The following is a 23901-nucleotide window of genomic DNA, read 5'->3' on the forward strand; positions in this document are numbered from 1 at the left end:
GCTTAAGAACCACATGATTAGCTTAACAACCACTTAAAAAAGGTCATAAAATCGGGTCCAGATTTACTTAATGACTGCATCACTTAGCAATCTAAATTCCAGTCCCAACTGTGGTCATTAAGCAAGGTCTACCTGTACATCACGTGGTTCATTTGTCCCAAACATATACAAGCCACCTCAACAGGCCACCTGACTTCAAGAAAGCAAGGTGGTCCACCATGCTACTTAAAAATGGGACCCCACTTGTCATGAGTAAGGATGGCGAGCAGGGGGCTCCCATCCAGACTGTTAAGCGCATGCGTAGCACTGAGGAATTGGGCAGCCATTCAAAGAGACACAGATCGGGCCCGCCTTAGTCTTTGGGGTTTATATGTCTGGGTTTTCCCCACACTTCTTCAGTTTGTTAGGATTCCTGTTATGTACAAGCAATAAAACATTAGAGACCAGTTCCTTGTCTCAGCATGGTTCCTGGCTGTTAGGACACCACTTCTTTTTGTCATGGTACTTTGAAGATTTCAACTGAATCTTTGTCAAGGTGAAGCACTCTGTTAAAGCTCTGAACAACGGTGATCCCAAATCTTCAAAGATCGGGAAGTTTGAAATGTACATTAGTTAGAGCATCCACACATCCTAGAGCTTGTCAGTAAGGCTTGCAATTAACAATACGTGTGTTGAGACTCCGCATTTCAGAATCCCAAGCTACCCAACATTTCTAGAAGACACAAAGATGGGGAAAGTTATTCTACCTTATATAGGTCGACCATACATATGCATTCACACATGCACTGTAACAATAATCTATATTCATAATGAGTATCTATTAAGTCATAATTATTTAATTGGTGTTATTTGAGAGAAAGAGAAATTTGTTTCACCCATCCATGGACTCTTGTTATCAGGGATGGGGGTCTTGCCCCAGTGAGCATCAATTTTACAGAGTAGATGTATTTCAATATCTAATCCCACATTGCCCTGGATTCTATAATATATTAGAAAATGAAAGGAGTAGGTTCATTATGAAGTTTTAGCCTTAATTTGGAAAAGATCTGCCTGCAGTTCTAGAAAAAGCCATCATTCAGAAACAGTGTGATTTCATTTTGCATTCTCATGCTGTACGAGCATATGTTGATTTTCCTTTACATTCTTCTATCTGTTTTTACTTAAACTCCATGTTCACCTCAAATGCTGCACCTCGGTAATATTCAGCAGTAACCTAAAATGTAGAAAACCATTCTCAGACTGGTCTTCAGCATAAGGGAATCATTTTAATCTCCCTCAAGATCTCCACGTATGCTTTTATTTTATTTACTGTTACTCGTAGATTTCTTTTATCCACAAGAGTTCTTCTACAAAGCTTGCAATAACAATTTAACAACAATACATTCCAGAATACCTGAAGCAATTCAACTAAAAAAAAAATCAGTGTTTGTTAATGCTAGAACTCAAAGCCGGCAAACTGGGTGACCCAAACGATGATGATGAGGCAATGCTTGAGATAGCATCTTACCCATTCCAGCATATCAGAGGCAGAATGCTAATTTAGGGGAGTGTGGGAAAACCTGAACAGTACACATAAATCTGCCCTTCAGTGGATGGAATTGGCCAGTAAAATCAAAAAGAATGCCCAGAAGGTTATTTCTGCTGTCTGAAAAACTGTCCTCACATTGCCTAATGACAGGCTATTTCTTCTAGCAACACTGCTGTAGAAGTGTGTTGGTTGATTAATTAATTAATTGATTTTATCAAAGTTGTCACTGCCCATCTCCTCCCATCAGAGGGACTCTGGGTGGTTAAGAGAAGTTTACTTTGCTCTCATGGGTACAGCAAATGATGAAATGAGCATTATGGCATCACAATGCTAGCTCTGCCTCTTTTTATATGTCTTGTAACATTGCACACATGTAGGGAGTGGAAGGCAAAAGGAAGAGGGGCCGACCAAGGGCAAGATGGATGGATGATATTCTAGAGGTGATGGACTCGTCCCTGGGGGAGCTGGGGGTGTTGACGACCGACAGGTAGCTCTGGCGTGGGCTGGTCTATGAAGTCACGAAGAGTCGGAAGCGATTGAACGAATAAACAAAAAGTCTGAATAAAACTCAATGTCACTTTATTACCTATTTATTGCAAATTATGAATGGGATGCTATAAAATAAGAACATAATTAAATGCTATATACAGTTGTAGAGCTATGCACACTTCAAAAATTATTCCAATTTTTACAACAATTTTTAGTATTATTATGGATGACATTCTAGAGGTGACGGACTCGTCCCTGGGGGAGCTGGGGGTGTTGACGACCGACAGGAAGCTCTGGCGTGGGCTGGTCCATGAAGTCACGAAGAGTCGGAAGCGACTGAACGAATAAACAACAACAGGGAGTGCGTATCATTTCTATCACAACGTTGCCGTGCTTGCTTTGTCGTTCTGATGAAACTGTCTAATTTTGCAAACGCCTCTGCCTGTTGCCTTTTGTGGTCCAACAAGACTTCACCATAAGGGTATTATTCTGGTAGTTCTGCTTATATGTAAAGTTATGATCCATACAGCTCAAATACTTCCAGGTCCAGTAACTGATGAAGAGAAACTTTGGTTGGAGAACACAGATTCCCAAGCTGGAATCATCTACGGCAGGGATGGGCAATCTATGGCCCTCCAGAACTTGACTGCTACTTCCAGCATTCTTCACCGTTGGCCATGCTGCTTAATGCTCCTAGGAGTTATCCTCCAGCAGGATTTGGAATGCTACAGGTTCCCTACCCCTAACTTTGCCCACCTACAATGCTGGTATGATCCAACCCATCTACTTCTGTCATCTCTTTTCTCCATCTTTGCTCTCCATGAGGACTCCATGGGACAACTGCTATAGTAGCTTTGTTCGGAGGAAAGTCCCTCTAGTGTCTGGCAAAGAATCTGCTGCTGTGCACAATCGTATGGAGCTGCCTAGTGGCTTTGATGGAATCACTTATGCTCAAGTACAGTATATAAAAAGCTTCAAATGCACACAAGCTGTCACCTGCAGGGTTGCAAATAATGAGTAAGACTCTGCCATGAATCACAGCAATCTGAACACAACAGACTTAAGCATGGAAAGAGTTGCCAAGCTCCTTTTTATATTAATTTTCTTTGTTGACCTCCAGCCACAGCCTTAATGCAATGGATAGCCCTCTATGCTTTTATTTTTAGCTAATGGCAGATTGGGTTGGGTTTTTTATTTATTTATTTTTAATTTCCAAACAGACCCACTGAGTTCCTTTCCAGCAATTATAATCAATCATATTAAACTGCCTTTAGACTTTTACAGTCACAGGGAGCTGAATCAAGCATCCCATTCTGAAGGACTTACCTTGATATTTCTTTGTATGTGCATTTTGTCTGTAGGCGTCCGGATAGTTAGAAAGAAGGAAAGGGAGACTGCTAACAGGATTCAGCCTTATAAATCTATGTAGAACCCTTCCAGGATTACAATTCTCTTTGCCAAGTCTTTACCAAGGGTCTCCAGTTAATGTTCTGAGCAAGGAATGGACACATTTTGTCTCTGTTGCATAGAGATATAATTGCATGTGAATAAAAACGAAGGCATTGTGAGCATTAAAGCTTGATGGAGAACACAGTAATAGCATAACATGAAATACTTGTCTTGAAAAATAAAATCTCAACTTCCTTTGTCTAGCAGTACCTGTAAGCAGAGGCACCCACAGCAGGTGGAGGTTTCATCAGAATGACCAAAATATGCATTTGATGAAACGTGCATGTGATGTCTGCCCCTTACTTGCTTGTGTGATATTGTGATTTTGTATTGTGATACAAAAGGGGCAAATTTTGTGTCAAGATGCGCGTTTCATCATTTGCCCCTCCCCTTCCCTCACTGGCACTCATGCCAGTAAGATCAATAGATGGTAGGGCTTTTTCAGAACAAAAAGTACAGTTTATACATTAAGCTCTTCTGCGTGCCCAACACCATGGCATAAGAACTAAGGCAGGGCAGGCAACTGGGGGGCTTTGGAAATTTGGGAGTGTGTTCTGAGTGCTCTTGTAGAGCAGCTGACAGGAAGGACATGCTCAATCTCAAAGTGCCCTTTCCCTAGATGTTAAGCTATTGCTCCTTCCACCTCATCTGCTTCTCCCTGGGGTGCTTCCAGAACCCTAATGTACCTTTTGTGTCCATTTCAGGGCAGCTGGGCACTCTTGCAAATTAAGCCATGCATAGTAGTCCACCCTAATTTCTTCATTTTGTGAGAATCACGTTGTGATCCTTTTAAGTAGAGGTGATGCTGGAAATTGGTGCTTTGCTTTCCAGCATGCCAACTTGCCATTTCTTTTTAATATTTTTAAAAAGTAGGGATCTGACAGGGAAAGTAATCCTGAAGTGTACCATACATGAAGCCGCTGCCGCCGCCACTGCCTCCTCCTCTTTCCCTAACCTCCTTCTCCTTCTCCTTCTCCTTCTCCTTCTCCTTCTCCTTCTCCTTCTCCTTCTCCTTCTCCTTCTCCTTCTCCTTCCAAGCTTATCTTCATCTGTGAAATGAGCAAGTGAGAACATGGGGCAGAAGATGCATCAGAAATAAAAGAGATGCAATTATGGGAGCAGTAAAGTAAAAGGAAGAAAAGCAAAGATTACAGAACAGTTTTTACTATAGTGAACATCTACTACTACAGCGAATATCTAATACTGCCCTACTCCTTAGTATGCGCATTTTTAAAATAGGTGAGATATTACAGGTATGGATCCCTACAAGTACATTTACAAAATAGCAGACTTCTATGGGAATAATTTGTACATGTCCCTAGTATAAGAAAGGTCACATTGGAATCTGGTTGACTCTGGAATGCAGGAAATTTCAAGAAAACAGTCTTTTTCTCAAGGATTCGCTTCCCCTGTTTGTGCAATGCCTATGATTAGACTCTTGCTAAATAATAGCACTTGGAATTATTATTTACAGTCCCTTCCTACATGCCACTGTGCTTGGCTGGAAGAAAAATTATTCCCCACTTTGAATTTTTACACCGGTTCACTTGAGTCTCTCAAAAGTCCTGCTATGTCCTTCTGCATGAATTATATGTTACAGGTGCCATTCACACTTATACTGTAATCATAACTAACAGCACCTTACATGGACAAGTTTTTTTGACTCAAGGTCACCCACTACTTTGCTGGGCCTGCAGGAGGCTGGCAGCCCTAAATTGTCCTTAGTTTCTTTCCTACATAAAACCTATAAACTGAAATCTTGTTTTTTTCTTGAAAAGGAAATCCACACTGCACCAAATTTCCAGGTGCAACTTCCTTAATGCTTCCCTTAGAATATGTGCTTGAAGTTCTGACAGGTTGCTATGTTCTCCATACGGGAATCGGAGAAGTACTATATATTCTATCCCTAACGAGAATGTGAATTTTTATCTATTATTTTATCTATTATTCTATTTTTGTCTGTTTGTTAGCAATTTTAAAATTGAGGGAAGTGGAAAATGTGGATTCATTGCTGTTTGCTAGTTTCCCTGAGCTCCAGAAGGTTTGGATGCAAGTTTACTAACGTACAGAGTTTTTGTATACAATGTTCCCTAATGTATACTCTTTTTTTTTTTTAAAGAAAGAATAAAACTATCCAAGATATATGCTTCTTCTAAATGTATTTATACCAAATGGATAAACTTTGGGGAAACAATATTCCCAAACTTACATGCTTTATATAAGCATGAAATTTTGAACAGAGGGTAACAGACACTAACACACTTGCTTCAGTGCTAACAATCCATGCATCATTGTTTATTCTCACAAAGGATATCACTTTACTATCATTGAAATCTGGGGCAGATTACTATACAACATGGCTATTTATATAGTAATAGAGGGAGACCATAGCTGAGTGATGAAGTATATGCTTTGCATAAAAAGGACTCTGTTTCAGTCCTTAGCATCATCTGGTAAAAAGGTTTCTGTAGCAGATGATGGGAAAGACCCCTCAAGAGATCTGAGTAAATAAATAAATACCATAGAAGGTTAGGCCAGGAGACATACTTTTCTCAGCAGAAGTACCATAGAGTGGACTTCCACAGTGTGTTGAGAGCTGCAGGCCAAAAGTGGGGTGAGCCAGAATCCATTTCTAAATGGGCTTAAACACTGGCAAAGGTGGCACGGATGGAATGGATTAAGCCTCTGCAAGGTTTAATGCACCCTGCTTGCATCTTAACCCTCCCAGCCTCCCCAAATGCCAAATGTTTCACCCCATCCACTGGAAGGCCCTCTGGGAGCCACAAAAGGGATGCTGGTGGGCTGAACCTCACCTGTGGGCTGCACTTTTTACCCTTTGTGCTTGGACAGACAAATAGTTGGATCAAACTTACCCTACAAAGAACAGAATAATATGTTTCTTAATTTACTCAATACTTCTTTGTATATAGCATGGGACTCACCCCTAGACCAGAAGGCGTCATTATTCTGCCTGGTCTTTTTTGTTCTGACTTGGCTCAACATGGTCCTGCAAGTACTTGACTGGGCCTCTTCTTTCTACTCTATGGAAGCCATAAAACTCCAAGAACATGCCAGAATTCCTCCAGGGAGCTTGAAACCTTTCACAGAAAGGTGCTCACTCAGCATGACAAAAGAAGGAATGAGACCCAGGTATACCTCCACCCCCTTAAAATATAGGGGAGGCTTTTCCCCTCCCCCCTTATTAACTTGCCTAATTAATTCTATGATGTATCAGCTTTCTCAGTTTAATTCAGAGTTGTCAGACTGCAGTCACTTTTTGAAATAATACATTCTGTAAGGTTAATTGCATTTAGGGAAGACCATTTTTTTCTACTGGGAGAGTGACTTCAAGCTGATGAAAACTGAAAATAGAGCCTCCCAGCTTAAGCCTGGCCTGTAGAAATAGATAGAATGTGCTGTGCCTGAAGGGAAAGATGAAGATGTTTGCAATCTAGTAGTCTGCATTAGTAAAGCAATAATGGAACTTTAATTTTGTATGCATATATGCTTATGGTACTGTTGCATGTAACCCTTTCAGAAGAACTGTAGGTGATTTTTTTTTTTTTTTTTTTTTTTTTGAGATTTGCAGGACTTCCAAACTTGGGAATATGTCCCAGTTTTGTGGAATATTTACACCATTAAAAGGAAAAAAAAAAGTGTGTTTTCCATGGACAGCAAACTATACAATCTCAATATTTTAGCTCTTTGCTCTGATATCTAACATTAGCTCATGTATTTACAGTAGGTGTCAAAATACAGTTCCTAGGGTAAATGTTTTGCGTTTAAGATTACCACGAACGTTTCTCTGATGTGAGTCTTTGAAATTAATCAGAAGAAAATCTATAATTGATTACAGAATCATAAAAACAAAGAAAGCAGGAAACCTCTGGGGTTCTGACATGAAACCTAACATTACACGTCTAAGCAGGAAAAAAAAAAAAGAACTCCCTAGAAGTAATATGAATGATCAATACTACACTGCAATGACTTGTTGTACATAATTGAATAATGATATACCCTAATTTTATGTCATGGCAAAGACAAAACTCTACTCATATTCTCGCTGCATTCTCTTGAATTGATTATGATGATATGCCCTCCAGTCAGGGTCAACTCTTAGAAACCACATAGATAGATTTTCTGCAGGACATTCTGTTCCTAACCTAGTTTTTAGGTCTTCCGATGGGGCATCCATTGCCACTGTAGCTGAATCCATCCACCTTGCTGCTGGTCGTCCTCTTCTTCTGTTTCCTTCCACCTTTTCCTTCCCCCAGAAGTGCGGTTAGCCCCCTTCCTTCTGGACTTCAGAAAACAGCTGAAAATCTGGTTTTGTCACCATGCTTGGAGTGGGGAGAGGAAGAGCCATTCCTGGGGTTGGTTGGCTCCCAAGTCCTGCCGGGACCGGTCTTATCCCCTTATGGGTTGCAGTAGATCTGCCATCACCTGAATTTTATGGTATTTTATGCTGGTATTTATTGCTTATTGATACTATTTATGATTTTATTGAATTTTAACTGCTTTTATTGTGGACCGCCCAAGGTCCCCCATGTGGAGGAGATGGGCGGTGATAAAAATATGATAAATAAAAAATTATGGACTTCTCCAGAGGGGTAGGTCTTCATACAATGAGTCCAAAAGTAGGATAATCCAAGCCTGATCATTTTTGCCTTGGGTGAGGACTCTGGACTGATTTCTTTGATGATCCATTTGTTTGTTTTCTTGGCTGCTGCCCAGTATAGGTGCCTGTTTGCTTTAACTGTGCATCTAGAATGACTGTTACACCTTGGGTGACCCTGTAGAGAATATATACTCTTGGCATACACTCCTGACATTCTTTGCTGATCCCTTCCAGGAACTCCCCACCACCACCACCAACAAGACTTGCAGGGCGGGGATGTCTTCTCTTGCATCTATAGATGAAAATTATGGCTAAGCATCTGATGGGAAGGCAGTGAAAAGCAAAAGTGGAAGTCAAGTGCCACTATAGTGGGATCTCAGAATGGAAGTGTACACTGGAGATATGATCATGGGGATCCAAGAAGTGTGTATCAGAGGCTACAATCTGATTGTATGCTAGTTCAGTTGGAAGACATGAAGATGTGGCAGGTGGGGGCTGTGCTACTTTTGGCAGAACTGATTATGAGATTCGCCTACAGCAATGTAGGGACAATGGTTGTGTAGGAATTTCATGGAAGTGCATGTACCTTTTTGGGGCAAGAAAGAAATAAGGACATGGTTGTTCTTCAGAAATAAGCAAGTGATAAAGGTAATGTCCTTTCATCACAGGTTCTCTTGGCCTATAAGCATTAACAGAAGTGTCAAGTGCCAGCACTACTTTTATACTACCATGAATACATCAACATTCTGTGATACCCACCAAAACTTCCAGGTTAGGGTGTTAATGCAAAGTGCCTTTTCAGAGTGACTGAAACTGTAGGGGGCCAAATCTAGTTTTCATGGTCCTGGTTCATCATGTGGAGGCTGGCCATTTTTTTCATCCAATCAGAAAGCAGCATGAAAAATCAGCTATCTTTACTGAGCTGTAATACTGTTTAATGTGTTTAATTCTTTTTCTGGCTCAGGTCCTTGGCTTGATCCCCAGATCCTGATTTAGGACTATTGTATCTTGGCTAAAATAATTTGGATACAGAAAACCTCAACTTTTTGCTGCCATTTTGTGATGGCTGCAATTTTGCAGCCCATGTACAGTAGCCTCATGGTCATCTTTACCTGTGGAACAAAGGGTACCCAAATCCTGGAGGCAACATTTTTTCAAATAGCCAGTTTGGTCTAGTGGTTAAGGCACCAGGCTAGAAACTAGGAGACTGTGAGTTCTAGTCCAGCCTTAGGCATGAAAGCCGGCTGGGTGACCTTGGGCCAGTCCCTCTCTCTCACCCCAACTCACCTCACAGGGTTGTTGTTGTGGGGAAAACAGGAGGAGGAAGGAGTATTAGGTATGTTTGCCCTCTTGAGTTATTTATAAAAATAATAAACTCAGGATAAAAAAAATCTAAATCTAAAAATCTAATAGAATTAAGGAACACCTGGTGTGATCATCAGAAGAAACAAAATAGGAAAACAATGTTCAGCAAAAATTAAGGTCCTTCATGTCAGATTCCGTTTATTCCCCTCCTTCTTCTGCAGCAACTTAGCATATCCGCAATTCTTATTTTAGTGCTGGAATTCTTTTATAAAGGCAATGGTTTGTTTGACATCTATTCCAGTTTGCATTCTTTCAAAACCTCGTTGATATGAGGAAGGAGTTCCTATTATATTTTATAATAGGAAGGCATGAGTTTATTCCATTACTTACTCGAGACTCTACATATTGGAGAAATAATGAACCAACCAAGGAGCCAGACATGCTAACTAGATGCACACCTATACAACCAGCCAGTGTAAATGTAATGAGACATATTGATTTTATATCTATAACCACCTAATGCATTTTACAGCAGGATGGTGGAACTTTTTAAAGATGAAAATGGCTTAGGCAAAATCTGTGTGGAGCAAAAATTATGTTTGTGTGTACAACATTAAAAAAAAAAAATCTTTCTGGAGTTGATCTCAATTCTGGGGATTCCCTTGATGCATCCTTATAGTTTTCTTGGCCAAAGTATAGAAGTTGTTTGCCAGTTCTTTCTTCTGGGATATATTTGTTTCTTTCTTTGTTTATTTCCCATTCTACTCAACTATTCTGGGATTTTCTCATGGTCTCACATCCATTATCTTGCCTTATTTAGCTTTTTTCAAGATCGGGCAGGGTCAGTTAGATCCTGGTACCTGTACTTTAAATTATTTATGTTGATACGAAGCTCAGCATCTACCATGGGTTTCACTTATGCACCTGCAACTGGTTTGTGTGTTCATCAGTAAAAGTTCATGGAAGTTTGATCAACATTAATTGACGGTCCAAGTCCATTCCCTTGTCTCACTTTCAAATAAATCCTGTTTATGTATGTATCCTGGCCAAAGTGAGAGTACTGGTGTTCGGTTGTTGTCGTCGTTGTTTTGGTAGGTTTTGCTCTTGTGGGCTGGAGGGGTCTTCAGTGAACTTCTTTTCCTTTAGAGCTAGTCCTACTTAAAGAAGATTGATGTCATTCCCATGTCTGCCTGTACAAGATTGTAAGTAATAAAATATTGTTTCTTTTAAAAGTTCGTCATTATTTCTGGGAATAGAAATACAAAAAGGGGAAGGCTGCAGCAGGCAAAGCAAACTGCCATTTCCTATCCTGCAGTGTAGGCAAAACCAGTGGCAGAAATGAATTGGGTAAAGAGAAAATAAAAGTGCAAGAGAAATCAGTGAGGAAGGAGCACTAAATTGTAATAGATGCTTTTAAACTTTCATATAGAATCTATAGACCTTTACCACAAATACATTTTAGACTGACATTGTAATTGACTTCATCAGTCCTGAAAATTGTCATTACTAGTCAGACAGGCTGCCTGCACAATTTCTGTAGTTGGAAAATAACATTAGCAAATGCTTATTGTTAAATGAAATTTTCTAGCTACAATTTATTCCTCAGAATGGACTTTATTTCATTGTATTTTAAAATATGCACTGGAAAAATAAAATAAAATCGGCAGTACAGAGGAAGGCAAGATAAAAGTTTAGCAAGCATGAAAAGCTGCTTGGTAAAAAGAGATCCACAAAGTTCACAGCATCCAGGCACATCATTTAAATACAGTTAGTCCTGTCACCACTGGCCCTTGACAATAGAATCTTCCTCAATAATGGAAGTTGGAGAACTTCATTTGGTCTCTTTCTGTAAGCAAATGGAAGTAATTTGCAATTAGACGAGCCTATTATGTGGACCGAAACACAAGCATTATCCCTTGAATTGTGCATATCTCTAAATTTTGCTATATGATACATAAAGCATGCATTGGAAGAAAAATTACATACAATTTAAATGCATTATTATGCTTAAAAATTAGCAGAAAACAGAATGCAAGAGATTAATGATTGCATGGACATTCATGGATCTGTTCATCCCTGTCCTGAATGTCCTTACCTAGCTAGGGAGGATGTTTTTTGGGGGGGATATGAAGTTGATAGACTTCCAAATTAACTGATGTTTTTTCTGACACACTAGGGAGACACCACTGCAAGTAGGGAATGGTATTTTTCTGGATGTAAGATATTTACTGATTCAGTAGCAAGTCTCAATTTTCACTATTTAATCACATCCCTTTTCCTTTCTTTATCCTGGAGAAGTTCCAAGGCATAAGAGTGCAGAAGATACATCTCTAGCAAGCAGAGATGCATCAACAGAGTTCACTGACTCATAATGGTTAAGAAAATAACTGAGATTGTTTGTTTGTTTGAGAGAAATGGTATACAAATATTTCACATAAATATGCAGAGAGGAGAGTGGAGAGAGACTTCTGTTTTAAAATCACTGTCCTTGAATGATTATATTCCTACATTATTTGGGGCTAGATTTGTATCAGTTTTTGATCCATGTAATCATGTTCCTTAGGTATAGCCAATTCCCTCAAGATCTACTAACTCATAACTTCAAACTACATATTTTTTATGGGGAAAAAATCTATACTGACCCTACAATCCATTAATGATTCCATCTATGTTGCTCAAGACATATTATTATGGATTTATTCCCTTTGATGGTGGTGGATACGTTCCAGAGTCAGAAATATAAGAACTATGATCCTGGCTAATTTCAGATCAGCAGCATGAAATGAAGATACCACAAATGAAATCTACATATCTATTTATGCATCTGTCTTCACATTTATTAAAGTTATATCATTTTAACTTACAAAAATCAGGGGAAAATCAGATTTCCAACAATAATAATTTCAGCAGTGCATCAAAAAACTCCATAGTTATTACAAAGTAAAACTTCAGGTCAATAGTTAACTTGCCACTCATTACCTATGGCTTTAAATGTCCTTTTGTTATGATGAACAGGATCTCAATACCAAAAGACACCTGTGTGGAATAGCTGTATTTCTCTACTTGCTGACTGCTTCTGCTCAACCAGCAAAAATGTAATCTTAATATTGAAAAAGTAGAATTGCCAGAAATAGCAAACTTTGTCAGAGATAAGAAGTTGGGAACATTTAGGAGGCCAAATTGAGAGATGAAGACCACAAGCAGTCAAAAGAAAAAGAAAAACTAAAATAAATTCTGGAGATGGATCTGTTTCTCCTCCTAACCATCTTCACTTATTCACACTTATTTTTTTTCCTATTCAGCCTACACATGCACAGGAATAGATACACGCTATTGGAATCAGTAATTACTCATTGGATCTATTCTTGGAAATAGTAATAAAATGGAAGTATTCAAATTAGTGGCCTTCTAATCATCACCATGACACGCTGTTCTTGTATTTGAGTAGAGAAGAAGATGATAGTCCATAATAAGAAGACTTGACAAAGTGTCTACATTCCCATGGCATGGGGATGATATGATTCCTTGAGCTTAAAACCAAACATCTGAACTACAAAGATTTGCTTAACTGCTATGTAACAGAATGGGAAAAAAAATGTCTGGTAGAAAGCTTCAGTTTAAAAAAGAAATTGTTTTGTAAATCTTGTAAGACATCAAATCCCAAATGGAATTGTTGTCTGCAGTGTGGATAAGTGTTTATCATCAGTCAGTTCAGCTAACAATAATATTGGTATCACAAGATGGGGACATTGCAGCAACATAAGTGAGCACAAGTGTTCAAAATATGTAAACATGTTCTTGTGCAAATTTTCTTGAATTCTTTCTGTAAATAAACATTTGCACATTATCTGGTTTGGTAAAATATGCTAATGTATAATGAAACTCTTCAGAAAAGGATCGTTACTTTGTCATGGTGCTGGAGCTTGAGCACCTCAGTGATGCCATGACCTAAACCGTGAAGGGCCACCCAAGACGGGAACGTCATGACAGAGAGGTCAGACTAAATATGATCCCTGGGGAAGGTAATGGCAACCCACCCCAGTATTCTTGCCGTGAAAACTAAATGGATCAGTACAACCAGAGATATGTCAGTATACCATCGGAAGATGAGACCCCCAGGTCGGAAGATGGTCAAAATGCTACTGGGGAGGAACAGAGGGTGAGTTCAACTAGCCCCAGATGTGATGACACAGCTAGCTCAAAGCCGAAAGGACGGCTAGCGGCCGACGGTGCTGGTGGTGAACGGCGAATCTGATGTTCTAAGTATCAACACACCATTGGAACCTGGAATGTAAGATCTATGAGCCAGGGCAAATTGGATGTGGTTATTGGTGAGATGTCAAGATTAAAGATAGGCATTTTGGGCATCAGTGAACTGAAATGAACTGGAATGGGCCACTTCACATCAAATGACCACCAGATCTACCACTGTGGACAAGAGGACCACAGAAGAAATGGAGTAGCCTTCATAATTAATAGTAAAGTGGCTAAAGCAGTGCTTGGATACAATCCAAAAAATGACAGAATGATCTCAATTCGAATTCAGGGCAAGCCATCTAACATCACAGTGATCCAAATATACGCCCCAACCACAGATGCTGAAGAAGCTGAAGTAGAGCAGTTCTATGAGGATCTGCAGCACCTACTGGACAACACGCCTAAAAGAGATGTTATTTTCATCACGGGAGACTGGAATGCTAAGGTGGGCAGTCAAATGACACCTGGAATTACAGGTAAGCATGGCCTGGGAGAACAAAACAAAGCAGGACATAGGCTGGTAGACTTTTGCCAAGACAACTCACTCTGCATAACAAACACTCTCTTCCAACAATGTAAGAGACGGCTTTATACATGGACTTCACCAGATGGACAACACCGAAATCAGATTGACTACATCCTTTGCAGCCAAAGATGGCGGACATCTATACAGTCAGGAAAAAACAAGACCAGGAGCTGACTGTAGTTCAGATCACGAACTTCTGATTGCACAATTTGGGATCAGACTAAAGAGATTAGGGAAGACCCACAGATCAGCTAGATATGAGCTCACTAATATTCCTAAGGAATATGCAGTGGAGGTGAAGAATAGATTTAAGGGACTGGACTTAGTAGACAGGGTCCCGGAAGAACTATGGAAAGAAGTCCGCAACATTGTTCAAGACGGGGCAACAAAATACATCCCAAAGAAAGAGAAAACCAAGAAGGCAAAGTGGCTGTCTGCTGAGACACTAGAAGTAGCCCAAGAAAGAAGGAAAGCAAAAGGCAACAGTGATAGGGGGAGATATGCCCAATTAAATGCAAAATTCCAGAGGTTAGCCAGAAGAGATAAGGAATTATTTTTAAACAAGCAATGCATGGAAGTGGAAGAAGACAATAGAATAGGAAGGACAAGAGACCTCTTCCAGAAAATTAGAACCATCGGAGGTAAATTCCAGGGAAAAATGGGCATGATCAAAAACAAAGATGGCAAGGACCTAACAGAAGAAGAAGAGATCAAGAAAAGGTGGCAAGAATATACAGAAGACCTGTATAGGAAGGATAACAATATTGAGGATAGCTTTGACGTTGTGGTCAGTGAGCTAGAGCCAGACATCCTGAAGAGTGAGGTTGAATGGGCCTTAAGAAGCATTGCTAATAACAAGGCAGCAGGAGATGACGGCATCCCAGCTGAACTGTTCAAAATCTTGCAAGATGATGCTGTCAAGGTAATGCATGCTATATGCCAGCAAATTTGGAAAACACAAGAATGGCCATCAGACTGGAAAAAATCAACTTATATTCCCATACCATAAAAGGGAAACACTAAAGAATGTTCAAACTATCGAACAGTGGCACTCATTTCACATGCCAGTAAGGTAATGCTCAAGATTCTGCAAGGTAGACTTCAGAAATTCATGGATCGAGAATTGCCAAATGTACAAGCTGGGTTTAGAAAAGGCAGAGGAACTAGGGACCAAATTGCCAATATCCACTACATAATGGAAAAAGCCAGGGAGTTTCAGAAAAACATCTATTTCTGTTTTATTGACTATTCTAAATCCTTTGACTGTGTGGGCCATAACAAATTGTGGCAAGTTCTTAGTGGTATGGGCATACCAAGTCATCTTGTCTGCCTCCTGAAGAATCTGTATAACGACCAAGTAGCAACAGTAAGGGCAGACCACGGAACAACGGACTGGTTTAAGATTGGGAAAGGAGTACGGCAGGGCTGTATACTCTCACCCTACCTATTCAACTTGTATACAGAACACATCATGCGACATGCTGGGCTTGAGGAATCCAAGGCTGGAGTTAAAATCGCTGGAGGAAACATTAACAATCTCAGATATGCATATGATACCACTTTGATGGCTGAAAGCGAAGAGGAACTGAGGAGCTTTATGATGAAGGTGAAAGAAGGAAGTGCAAAAGCCGGCTTGCAGCTAAACCTCAAAAAAAACAAGATTATGGCAACCAGCTTGATTGATAACTGACAAATAGCGGGAGAAAATGTAGAAGCAGTGAAAGACTTTGTATTTCTAGGTGCGAAGATTACTGCAGATGCTGAGTGCAATCAGGAAATCAGAAGACGCTTAATCCTTGGGAGAAGAGCAATGACAAATCTCGATAAAATAGTTAAGAGCAGAGACATCACACTGACTACAAAGGCCCGCATAGTTAAAGCAATGGTGTTCCCCGCAGTAACATATGGCTGCGAGAGCTGGACCATAAGGAAGGCTGAGCGAAGGAAGATAGATGCTTTTGAACTGTGGTGTTGGAGGAAAATCCTGAGAGTGCCTTGGAGTGCAAGAAGATCAAACCAGTCCATCCTCCAGGAAATAAAGCCAGACTGCTCACTTGAGGGAATGATATTAAAAGCAAAACTGAAATACTTCGGCCACATAATGAGAAGGACACCCTGGAGAAGATGCTGATGCTAGGGAGAGTGGAGGGCAAAAGGAAGAGGGGCCGGCCAAGGGCAAGGTGGATGGATGATATTCTAGAGGTGACAGACTCATCCCTGGGGGATCTGGAGGTGTCGATGACCGAAAGGAAGCTCTGCCGTGGGCTGGTCCATCAAGTCACGAAGAGTCGTAAGTGACTAAGCGAAGAAACAACCAATAATGAAACTGCCAGTGTAATGAGACATTAGTTTCTTCTCTTCTTTACAAGTGAGGACTTATTTTACCCTTGGTAAAGACATCATATCTGTCCAATGCATAGCACCATGACACAATTAGATAGACAATATATTCCCTAATTGGCTGAAATCATGCATCTAAGGAATAAGGATATGGACATTTATTCCTGAATCACTTATCTCCCATCCATGTTGCTATGTTCCAGCTACGTTGTTTTATAATATGCCTTCAAAACAAGACCTAGAAAACTCATTATATCACAACACTGGATTTATATGAGATTTCTAAGGTATTTGACTATGTACAGTCTTACCCTGTGCCATTTCCCCATTATGCTGTTTATTTTTTCAATGAAATCAGTAATGCTAATTCTCCATCTTCTCATTGTTGTTTATTCGTTTAGTCACTTCCGACTCTTCGTGACTTCATGGACCAGCCCACGCCAGAGCTTCCTGTCGGTCGTCAACACCCCCAGCTCCCCCAGGGACGAGTCCGTCACCTCTAGAATATCATCCATCCATCTTGCCCTTGGTTGGCCCCTCTTCCTTTTGCCTTCCACTCTCCCCAGCATCAGCATCTTCTCCAGGGTGTCCTGTCTTCTCATTATGTGGCCAAAGTATTTCAGTTTTGCCTTTAATATCATTCCCTCAAGTGAGCAGTCTGGCTTTATTTCCTGGAGGATGGACTGGTTGGATCTTCTTGCAGTCCAAGGCACTCTCAGAATTTTCCTCCAACACCACAGTTCAAAAGCATCGATCTTCCTTCGTTCAGCCTTCCTTATGGTCCAGCTCTCGCAGCCATATGTTACTACAGGGAACACCATTGCTTTAACTATGCGGGCCTTTGTTGTCAGTCCATCTTCTCATAACAACCCCATTAATGCATGTTATTACTACAGTTCTGCTACTGTGTGTCTGAATGGAGTCAGTGTAATCTGCTTCAGGGTTTAATTGCTAAGTGGTTGCCTTATGAATTGCAAATCTATCCATTAGGAGGAGATTCACCAACCATTTATGTGATGGTTTTCCCTTTCATTTCAATGGGACAACAAAGGCATGCATCTTTTGTGAACTGCCCAACTTAAACAACATAATCTTGATACCAGTGGCCCTCACTGTTTGCTGGGGTTCCATTCTAGCATAAAACTACAGACAACAAAACCAGAAATCAATTCTGTGTCTATAGTAATTGGGGGGTTAGGTTTGGGACTCTTTTCCCCCAAGCACCTTCTCCCTCTTCTTCTCACTGCATTCATCTGTGCAATGTACTTGTATTTATTCCTACTTCTCCTCACTTAATAGTGGTGGATCTCTCTGGGTCAGCCCAGTTATGAAGCTAAATAACAGCTGGCCACTTTCTTCTTTGGAATGATTTATTTGGACAGGGAAAGAGGGAGACAGTTTGCTCATGCCAAGTGTTTTTTGCTGGCTTCTCAGCTTTGAAAGGTTCTTTTATAGTCTCTATGGAGGGACCTCTTAGTTGTGCCAGTGGGTGCTTGAGTAGCCCATGGATAATGAGGGACACCTTTATTGGAATAAAGATACTTATTTCTGTAGTAATAACAAGATCCTCCACCCAATCACTTACTGTATAGGAGTGAGTTTGTCAAGAGCTGGGAATTCAGACCTCAATTTATCTAAAAGGATCCAACAAGTGATGTCCTTCAAGACTTTTGCCTCAGGAAAACCTACAGAACTCCAAGCTGTTGAGTCTTCATAACAATAGAAGCTGTTGTGCCAGCTGTTCCCTTACATAATTTACTCCCACTGTTAATTGTGGTCCAGTTATTCCTCTGATACAATCCTTACTGTGCAGTTTTGATCTCATGGAGGATTGTATCAGAGGACACATTCAGCTGTTCTTCTTCAGATTTTCTCCTATTAATACAAGGAGGTCAAGATGGGGCTGAGACCATGTCTCCATATTACTTTGATGCTTACAGTTAAGAATGAAATTGTTCCCTAATTTCTAAGCTCACAAATAGGGTAGAGGAATTTGCACAAAGCAGTTGTCTAGAATAAGCCATAAAAACATGGGATGGTTAGATATTACCCATGGGGTCAGTTAACATTTTGGATATTTCTATTTTGCTTGCATTTGTTTTGCTCTCTGGTGCTCTGGGAAGTCAATTATATAAACCAAGATTAGAGAAATAATGCAAAGAATATTCAACTTTTGACATATTTCTGCATATACGCACTGGGTCCCAGTCTGCTTCTGGGTCCAATTCAAGGTGTTGGTTATTACCTTTAAAGCCCTACATGGCACAAGACCAGGATATCTGAGGGACTGTCTCATCCCAATTATATCGACCCGCCCCACCCAGTCATGCAAGGAGGGCATGTTATGGACCCTATCCACAAAAGAATTCCATCTAGTGATGTCTCAGAAGTGTGCCTTCTCTGCAGTAGCTCCCACTCTTTGGAATGTCCTTCCCCCAGAAGTGAGACAGCCCCCCTTGCTCCTGGACTTTCGAAAAAGATTAAAGACCTGGTTTTGCCAGCAGGCTTGGAATGGAAGGGGGAATAGCAGTACCTGGGGATGGCTAGTGCCCTAGAGTGAGTTCAGATGGGCCTACTATACTCATGGTCTGATAAAGAACTGTTGCCCAACTAGATTCTATTACATTCTATTTTTACTGTATTTATTGTATTTATAACTGTTTTGACTTTTTAATTCTAATTTATTGTAAACTGCCCAGAGTCCCTCCTTGTGAGGGAGATGGGCGGTGATAAAATTTGATAAATAAATAAATAAATTACAACAATTTCATGATCCTGCTGGATTCAGTCTTGTGACCTAACATTTAGGGACTGTGTAACACATTATGTTAACTGAGTGTTTGTTTGAATGCGAAGTCCTGCCATGTATGCTAATAAACATTTTTAAAATTACTCTACTTCCTCATAATTCCTTTGGTAAGGTTTTCCTATTTTGTATAATGAATTCTGCATAACTGCATTATGAGCAATGGCGAGATGTTACTCTGCATGCCAAAGGCCTTTTCTGGATCATGGACATCTTGCTGTTGAGGCTTCATCAAAAATTACTCAACTTTTGCAGGAGTCTCTTCTTAGGAAACTAAATTGGGTTCACCACACAGACTCTATATTTTGTATTCTGAAACAGTACCATGCCAATTGCCTTGTCTATGATGCTCAGGGCATACAATTGACTAAAACAACTTCTTGACCCAGGTTATACCTGAGACTATCATGCTAACAAATATCAAATTCTAGAATATATTATTACTAATGTGAAATGGTCGTGCAGCAGAAGAGACTGAGCTGCATGAAGCAATTTCCTTGACATTTTATAATAAGCAGGAACTGTGTTCCTTCAACATAGGCAAAGGTTGTATCTCTGTCAATAGATTGCCCTGCCTTTTGTCTTCATCCTCAGCTACTGACCTCAAGGCTTCTTCTTTATTTAGTTTGAAATCTGCACTTACCACTTGTTTTACAAAGAATTCCTCTTGTCTAGACCCCAAGGCTGCTGGAATAAAGATGCAGTGTAGTATGGAAAGTAATATCCAGATTAAGACATGCATAAATTCAAAGAGACAGACTATAAAATCCAAAATTTTATATTAATGAATTCAGGCTAAATATGAAAACAAAATATGTATTTGTGTAAACAGTTTTTTTTTTTCCTTGTACTTCCCAAATTAAAATCATGGTAGCATTTTAGACTGGGCACATATTTCAGATGGACGGATTCATCATCAAAGCTTAAAGTTTATAAGATCAAGTAATGACTTTCATTTGTGAATAGTCCTAAATAGGCAGATAAGGAAAAATAACTTGAAAGCAACACCATCTCTATTTAAGACTTCAGGAAAAACATTCATATCATCCAGTCATTTCAAATGCCATAATTTTAAAACATATTTCAATTGAGTCTGTTCGTCCAGAGTTCCTCTCTATTCTGCATTGATCTGCTGCACCTAGGATATTGCATCCACCGTTGGACATCATGTTTTAGGAAGGATATTGACAAACAGGAGTGTATCCAGAAGACAGCAACCAAGATGATAAGAGGCCAGGAAAGAAAATGAGAAATGATTGGAGATGTTGAATGTATTTAGCCTGGAGATGACTGCAGGGAGGCAAGATAGCTGACTTCAAGTATCTGAAGGTCTGTCATGTTGGAGATGGAGCAGGATTGTTCAGAGTTGGTCCTAGAGACAGGCAAAGAACAATGGCTTTCAATTACAAGTCTATTTTGGTTGAACATCAGAAGAAATTCAAAATGACAAGAGCCGTTTAACATTGGAACAGATTATCTCAAGAGGTGGTTGACTCTTTTTTGTTGTTAAACAGAAGCTGGATGGCAATTTTTCTGGAATGTTGTAGTAGTGGAATCCTGCATTGAACAGGGGGTGGGACCAGATAGATACCTTGCCACCCTTCCATTACATGATTGTAAGAGAAACCTCATAATATATTTGTATGTGTGAACCATCCCAAAGCCTTCCTCATGGTTCTTCATTATTAGGGAAAGCAATAGTTAACCCAGATATTGACAGGATACAGCATGGTTGATATCCACGCACTAATACACAGATAAAACATGACTGTTCCTTCAGGCATAGCACTTGGTTTTATGGAATCAGCAGATACATTTGTCTGAAGTTATGAAGCACACAGTCCAGGAGTGAGGAAAACTAAGTTTAAATCACTACACAGACCCCAAAAACTAACAGTTAAGGTGTTCAACATCTCTGAGCTATGACAGCTTGCTCTGTGAATAAATCCGAGGATGTGCAAGTCACATATACCATACTGAGCTCCTTGGAGGTCAGAAGCAATTCCATTTGCTTTGGAAATGGAATGGAAGGCAATCATTTGATCTACTTTAACTTTTTTTTTAAAGGTGCAACAAAGTATATCTTGTTTTCCTGGCATCGGCATTTTAATGGCACATCCTGAAGATGCACTTTCAGGTGTGTCTAATGAACACGTGGGCCCTTAAGCACCACCTTGAGCTTCCAAATGGAAAGCTATTAAAATGCTGTTCGGTGAATACTGGGGGCCCTGAGCAGCAATTGCATTTTTACTGCTCAGATAAGAGTTGAATTTAAAACAGTTGTACTGCATAATCTGTTTTTGTTAGGCTTTTTTTTTTTTTTTAATATACATGGGCAACAGTAATTAGAAAAGTCCTGGTCAGAAACTTTCCGAAGATCATAAACAGAGGATCGGTTGGAGATTGTGTTGAGATGGGCAATTCAACAGCTCCTGCATGAGCACTTTGGCAGCACGTGGACCCTCTCCACTCATGCCAGTGAAATGCAGCTTTTCTCCCTAAATTTCAGGGCAAGCTACCATTTATAAGCTGAAAGGCTAATTTAAATGTTTTCATATTTCACTTTTGCCTTATTTTTACTCATCCACTGATGTTGCATCAGAAGCCTTCTCACCATGATGCCTGACTGAACAGAAATGCCAGCTGTTGTCTTTGGCCATCTAAAGGATAGTCACCCCAGAATAAAGAAAGTGTAACACAGGCTCCAGAGATCTTTTACTGTGGATCCTGTGTTACACTTCCTGCATCATCATCTCTTTGAGGTCACCGGAGGAAGTAGAACCAAAGATGTAGGCTCCTTTTTTTTTTTTAAAGCATGTTTAAGGGACAAGATGAGACAAGATAAGCCACAGTGCTGTATTCTAGGTCCTAAAGTAGAATGTTCGAAAGGTACAATAGATTAGCAGAACCTAAACGGGTTGTATTTGGGATAGGAGCATATCATAACAGATTAGAGATGGGGAGATAAAATGTTTATATGTCCTCCCATACAGTTATTTACCATAGAAACAACACTTGCATAACAGGAAAAGATGCTGCATCCTCACTCAGAGGCATCTGCAAGGAGAAGACAGTGAGGTGGAGGGCAAATGAAATAAACAGCATCATGTTGTGATGACAGCTTTGCCCATGTTGTATGAAAGGGATGGAGTTTGCATCATGATGGTTCAGTGTTGTGTTTGTTAGTTTGTTTGTTTACAGAAGCATGGGAACCTGCAGATGCCTTGGTCTCCAGCCCTGGCAATTCATTACCAGCACAGTAAAGAAGAAAGATGGTGCAGGGGAATCTTGATAGGCTTGTATAAGAGAAGTTCATCTGCCATTTTGGAATATGTCAAATAGAACTCTTAACTCAAATCCAGGATTGGGTTGATACAGAACATCTCAGGTTCTTGATTGGTAAAACAGATAGCTAAACAAACCACAACAAAACAACAACTGAAAAATTGGATGGGTTTCAAAGCAACAACATTGAAGATCATTTAGAAGATGTTTGAAGTTGAAAACAACAGTTAGAACTAAAGTATTCAGCTTTACTTGGTATTTAGTGCTCTTTTTAGGTGACATAAAATCCTGTTCTTCCAGCACAAGATTCTGCTCAGAAGGGGTAAAAATGCATTTTCCATATATTTCTAAAAAAAGAAATAGGAGCCAAAATTACCCAAATTTGTTTGAGTCTGTAGTGTAAATGGAAAGCCTTGTTAAGCATGTTAAGTCATGCTGTTGTCTATTCAGAATGCAAGTTTGTTTTTTCTAAAGAAGCAGAACATTGATATTTTGAAAGCAGAGACTACAACTTGAAGTTAAAACCACACATTTAATCCAGTTTTCCCCTGTTTGATTTCTTTTCTTTGCTTATCAGTGGGGTATAGCACAACAGAAGATTTCTCCATCACCTCCTCCCCCACCCCTTAAGCAATGTAGTGACATCACTGTAATAGCTAAGAACATAATCTGTTGCCTGAGCAACAATTATTATGGCCCAGAAAAAAAGAAAAAAAGAAAAAAATCAGTAATTGCCCAGGACAAAAAAATAGTGCTAGCAAGGAGAGAGCATCAGGTAAACAGATACTACTGCAAAACTCTCTGCAAATCCTAATGGTGAGGAACCTGTACAGAAAGAAGGGAAGGGAGGAATACAAAAGAATAACCCAGTGTTTTAGACATATAATTAAGAGGCAAAATGGAACTAAAATGAGTGGGATTCTTCCCCTATAACAAAGAAGCTTTCAATTTCAATTTCAAAAAAAAAAATCTTTCAGTTTAGGGGAACGTAAATAATAGAGTAATCCAATAGACAATGACTGTGAATTAAGCCCCAGTGAGTTGATGATCAAGGACTGTTCTAGATTTTTGAATGATGTGCCTGGACCATATTCCAGAACTGAGCAAGGCTAAGATGGTGAAGTGGCCAGTAGTTAGACAATCTTTAGTACGGAGATGTATGTATGTATGTATGAATTAAAACTGTATATAGACAGATTTAATTGACTTTCTGTCAAATTGTTACTGTATTAAATATCTTCAGAAGATTATTCTTGCACAATTTAGGATCAGACTAAAGAGATTAGGGAAGACCCACA

Source organism: Candoia aspera, chromosome 12 (assembly GCF_035149785.1).
Source record: "Candoia aspera isolate rCanAsp1 chromosome 12, rCanAsp1.hap2, whole genome shotgun sequence".
NCBI lineage: Eukaryota > Metazoa > Chordata > Lepidosauria > Squamata > Boidae > Candoia > Candoia aspera.